The sequence below is a fragment of the Lonchura striata genome, chromosome 1, assembly GCF_050655825.1.
Source record: "Lonchura striata isolate lonStrDom1 chromosome 1, ASM5065582v1, whole genome shotgun sequence".
Classification (NCBI taxonomy): Eukaryota; Metazoa; Chordata; class Aves; order Passeriformes; family Estrildidae; genus Lonchura; species Lonchura striata.
Window position 1 is genome coordinate 57,790,959 of NC_140703.1, and position 5,982 is coordinate 57,796,940.

A 5,982-nucleotide genomic window follows, 5' to 3' on the forward strand; every position below is an offset into this window, starting at 1 on the left:
CATGAAATGTAGAAATACTGGCTAAAAATACTACACAATTATAACATAGAAAATTACGCATTTGATTGCTCTACTTTTATGCCATATATATATTCAAGAGTAACACTGTAAATCCAGTCAATTTAAGCTGTAAAATACCCTGAAAGATCTGTTCCACAACAGGTCTGAAACTTGCAGCAGATGATCTGGGTTAATTAGCTGCAACCTTAAAGACACCATTGCAACATGCTGAAGTTCATGGGTTTGACATAACTGGAGTACTGAAATATCAAAACTGCTTCTGTCAAAGGTGATTGTGCTTAATGATGTATCTCAGCTAGTGGTGCTTCTGCATCCTTGTCTCACTCTTTATCTGCCTCACTTCATCATTAATGCTGATCTCTATGCTTGTTTCCACAAGCAGTGCATTTCTGTGTCCCGTGATTTGTTTAATACACTAAGTTCCCTGGTTGAGTGGGCTGCTCACTCATTACGGAGCTGGCACTGCACTGGGGAGGCTAACTGAGACTCAGAGTTAAAAGTAGCTGCTCTGCACTCTTGGTATGCTCATTACACTATTGGTTTCTAACCTTTACCTCTTGCCTTCCCCTAAAACAGTATCTGAAAACATCATTTCAGTTATTAAACTTGTATTTCTCTCCACCAGTACTCTGAAATTTTTATTTTCTATGTGCTGCTTCACACTCCTGTGTCCTCTTAACAAAATTTGAAACAATTCACTAGAATTTAACAAGAGTAACCTCTAACATTAAGGGTAAAAATTCTGAAAATTTCTCATCTTTCATTAGATACTGTGAGCCCTTTCCTTTTGAAGTTACTATTATTTGACATGAGCGACTTAATAAATCTTTTCCAAAACCATTATCTGTATTAAATAGATGTGAAACCATTATAAAGTAAAATTTACTTTTACATATCCTGTAAACTATATTTGAGCTTAGTTACAGATAGATAAAATGAGTAGCTTATTTCCGTAAGCATAATTGCACTACTTGGGCAACTTGTTATGAAGCTATATAATATATAGCTACTGATTTTTTTTAAGTGTACTAATTCAGAAATTCTCCTTCTGGTCACCTGGATTAGACCATTAACATTTCAGAGAGCATTTCATTAACATTTACATAGTATTTCATCAGACCGTTCTTTGACTTGATATAGCATGAGACCAAATAATCTCTGAGATTTCCCAAGGTGCTTCTTGCCTCTGAAGCTTGTGTGTCAAAAACCCTTAGGAACTTGCATATTTTTCAGCTAGAACATAATGATGGGACTGCTATTCAGACAGAGCTTTGAAGGAAGTGTACCAAAAGACACAAAAGGCTCCCTATTTATCTTCCTGTTGTAGAAGAATATAAAAAGAATAAAATAATTATGTATGTAGCAAAAAATCAAAACTGGTGGGTGAGCTGGATGACCTGAAAAACTTCAGAATCCATTTGTATCCTGCCCTCAGTGTCCTCTGAAAAAAGTTCATCTACTTCATCCCCTTCTATTTTGCATTAAGGAACTTGGCTGAAGTTGAGTATGATTGCTTCCTCAAGCAAGAAGTAAAATGCCCCATCTCCAGAAACTTCATATTCAGCTGCCTTGCATTTGTCAGGGGATAATAAACAACCAGCCTTTCCCCCTCTGCGATCTTTTCACAAAATGGCTGTTACTGCGCCTATGCAGTGAACTATGAACAAACATACTTTACAGCTATTTTCTATATAATCCTGTTACCTAGAAATAAGTAAAGATAAATAAAATCACTTCAAGGTGTCCAAATCTTAACTGATGCTTTGGTGGGGAGGGGAGCAAAGAAAGCTTTCAGTGTTTGCCTCTGCAATGTTGTCCATGAATCTGTAGGTTAAATTTTATTTCTTTCTTATGAAATATTTTTATTGTCAGTGGTTCTTTATTTTCTTAATTTTACTCCCCTTTTTCCTAACTTGAAGAGTAAGGCCAGATTGCACTGCAGTAGATTATATATTTATAGCTTAATACTTTGTATTTGGAGTTTTTAGGGGATACATTTTAGCTTGAAATTTTAATTGCACGCATTTATATGTAATTATGTATGCCATTTCTACTTTTTGTGCTTTCATTATTCTATTTTTCATGCTTTTCTGTCCATTATTGCTTTGCAAAAGTCCAATGCAAAAGAGGAAATGGGTAAGTTAAGCAAGGTAAATAATGCAGAATGTTCCCTTATAGAGGAGCATTATTCCTTTATTTTATTTCTTTGAATTCCATTTGGGCAAATGTGGTTTTTAAGTTGGCTGTGTCCTTTTTCTAGCACTTGAAGACATTTATTCAGATACTGATGGCTATCTAAATCTTACTGAGATATGGAACAATCTACATCATTCTTTATCCTCCTAGATACCTTCCAGTTTTCCCTTTCACCATTTTTTTCTGTTATCCTGAAAGAAGAGGAAAATATATCCAATGACTCTCTATTCTTACACTGTTATTTCAGATTCTGTGTTCTGAAACTTTGCAAGCCTAAAAAGGCCAACATGGTGATCACCTGACAGGAGTTTTACACTAAGAATTTCACCAGGCCAGTGGACTTTTCTCATCTGCCTCTGTGTATATGTGCATGCACTTAAAACATACGTTTTTGTGTTATAGATATATTTATATCTTAAAATCCACCCTTGCCACACCAAATTGTCTCTAATTTGAGGTGCCTGTGAGTTAACACTTCAGGTATTTGACTGTACAATTCATTATCTGCTTCTGCATTGGTTTCAGTGTGTTAATGTAAAGCATGTCTGTGTGAAGACATATTCCGAATGAAAGGAAACAGCTTTAGAAAAGTACTGTAGGTTGTGGTACCAAACGCTGCTATGAAATAATATGCTGTATACTTGTGTGTTGCTGGAAAAGGGTCTAAATGTATTGTATGGATAGTAAAAAAGAGAGAAAGGCTGTTTCTTAGTGGTCTAGTGCTAGTGATCTAGAGGCACCTGATCTATAGACACTTTGCAGTTAACAGTCTTAATTCAGTGGGAAAAGCTGAGGGAAAACCTACCAGAAAGGGATAATAATTAGTCCTAATAATCCTCTTGGAAATCCTGAGGAGTTAAGAAAATAAACTGTCATTTTTGATTGAGACTGGTAATTTTAATTTAGGATGGCTAATCCTAAACTATGGATCAGTCATAGACATGTAAAAAACAACTGTTTGAGAAACTATACATTAAAGTATTGTAGTTGGGAATAGAAGTAAATACATAGTCTGGTCTGTAGATTTAAATGCCTGGGTGTTTAATTGATGAAACAAGTAGTTAAATATAGTACTTTGAAGGAAATTCAGGAGCTAGAAAGAGAACTGCAGGGATAAAAGGGAGAGGTGTTATTGCTTCTGATAGGCATGACTGGCACAGTAGTACATTTTGTACTTCATTTTTGCATATAAATACATTCTAAGATTGTTGTGATAGAAATTCTCATCTTTTTAATTAGTTTCCTTGTTTTTTTAATTCATTCAGACTTCTAATGTGAATATAGCAGCCATTTCCAAATTAAATCAATTGGGTTTTTTTTTAATTCAAGTTGTAGAATTTATAAACACTTAGAATGTCACTGTCTGTTCTACAATTGAAAATATAGACTGCATTGACTGTAAGGCTTAAGGAAAGCTTTTGGTGTGATGCTGCAGTCCAAGTCTTGTTTTCTATCTGTTCAACTTTCCAGAAAAAATAGATTTAACTAAGAGTTATTTTAGTATTTTAGAGGTATAAGTAAATTTAGAGTTATATCGCTTACCTCTATTTATTACTACTGTGGAATTTCTGTTAATAAATCTCAGAAATATTTAAAAAGCTGGTTCACAGATGTAATTTAACTGATAGCACATGGTCCGTCCATCACATCTTCTCATCAATACTACAGCAAGAATTGCATGAAGTTTCATGTTGGGTGTGGCAGATGAGCTGCAGGGGGATTTTTCAACCAATCCATATCTACCTTACTCTTGCTGTACTCCTTGTTTTTGTTACCCTGATTTTGAGTAAAATAACATGGTTATATTACTCAGGAGAAACAATAAGATCACTTATTCACATGGCAGATAGCTCTCCTTCCTTTTACTACATTTAAGATTCATAAAACTTAATGGGTAGTTAAGAGTTTATTCAATCTATTTCCCTTTCACATTATGAGTTCAAGGATACAGATGCCATTCTCAATGGACCTTTCTACAAACAAACCACATCCAGACTGGAGAAAAAGAGCAGCATCCTTTTTTCTTTTTTGCATATTTGTTTCATTTTTGCTTCTTTATACATATTCAGAAAAAAAAATTACTGATTGAAGTGTCTTAATGCAGAGGAAGACAGACAGCACTGATCAAGGCAATAAGAGGCTTATGTGGACTTCTGAAGTACCTCTACTATCCCATCTTTTCTGTAGTATTTTGCTATCTGCAGACATATCAACATGATACTTTTTTCTGCCTGTTCTTGTAGATTTAGGATTTTCAGATATCTAAATTTGAAAAGGCAACTTATTTCTTATAGTTCAGTGTCTAAACTGGGCAAAAATCTGAAGCTGATGAACAGGAGAGCTAAGGCATAGTTCATATTTTTTGAAAGACTATGTTCCTGTTCATATGTCCTAGAAACAGCCTGATATTTTGACCTAAGTTGAACAATTCTGTGACAGTTCTCTCCTTTGTTATTATTAGAATAATAACTTTAACATTCTTTCAGTTTTCTTAAATCAAATCTCTTCTAGAAAATTTATCAAATGTAGCTGCAATTTTCTTTGAGGTTACATTACCTAATGCCCTGGGTCTGATTTTATTTGGGGTTTTGGGGGAGTTTCTTATAAAAAAATCAGTCAGCTGTGTATTAGTGCTCTCTCACATGCATTAATTGTATTCAGAATGCAAATCTAGTGAATACTGAAGTAAAAGACTAAAAATTAAACACTTTGGTGATCTCGTCCACTCAAAGCTTTTCTTCCCTTTTGAGTAATGAACCAAGTCTTTATTTGTTCTGCTCCTTATCAGGATACCTAAAGAGTGTTTTTTTTTTTTTCCTTTCTTTGCCAGTTGTATCTCATTCTGAGTACTGATGTTAGTATTTTGTCCTTAGGTAATTGTCTATATTCATCCTTACTAATTCTCTCCAAAGGCTGTGGTTGCTGCTTTTCATTTCTGAATTTCAAATCATAGAAGTCTTTGTGAAATAATCAAGTTGATTTCTTACTACTTTTTCTGTACTTTCTCTGTGCTGAGATAATGGTATTTCATTACTTTTATATTGCATTGTTAAAACACACCAATGTTTTTGAGTGCACTCTTTCCTAGTATTTCTTGCTGTGGGAACTTTCTTCTGTGCAAAAAATAATGTGGGCAGTGTTTACAATAAAGCTAATAAAACCTAAATTTATTTCTCCTGTTTCAAGGCATTTCTTTTGAGGATACAAACTATTTCTAGCATTAATCTAAATTGGAATGTTGGTGTTCCAATCTATTTATATTAATAAGCAGCAATAAGTAATAATTTCCCTCTTGAAGACTGGGCAAAATGCTATATCCAATGACTTGAAAATTTCCTTTTTCAGAAAAAAGTGTATGTTTTTCTAGAGAAAACCAGTTTTTATTTAATATCTTGGTTGCAATCAAAAAATAGAATGGATAGGTTTCCTGAAACCAGTTCAGATTTTTGGAATATCTATGATTTTGTCAGATAAATATTTCAGATATTTAAAATAATATCAAAGCAGTTCTGAGAACAGCTTCTGCCATGGAATTAAGTGGCTATGTTGCCAAAGACATTACATAGATGCATTGTAGATGCCACATTTGTGATGTATGGTTCACAATCCGTTACGAGGTGAAAGAATCCTGTTCAAGGATTGTGATGCCAACATGTAATTGGGAAGAAAAGCAGCCAGATAACAAGCTAAATAGATGTAATATCACATCCATCAAATTAGAATTGCTTTCTACTTGCTGAAAGCTAAGTAGAAAGGCTACTCTTT

General features: G+C 34.1%; 1 protein-coding gene across 8 annotated transcripts in view; it reads left to right on the forward strand.

The window, feature by feature from the left end:
• The window catches only part of DIAPH3 (diaphanous related formin 3), a 208,424-nt gene that overhangs the window by 177,063 nt on the left and 25,379 nt on the right, over positions 1-5,982 (forward strand). The gene's annotated exons all lie outside the window — the stretch shown is intronic.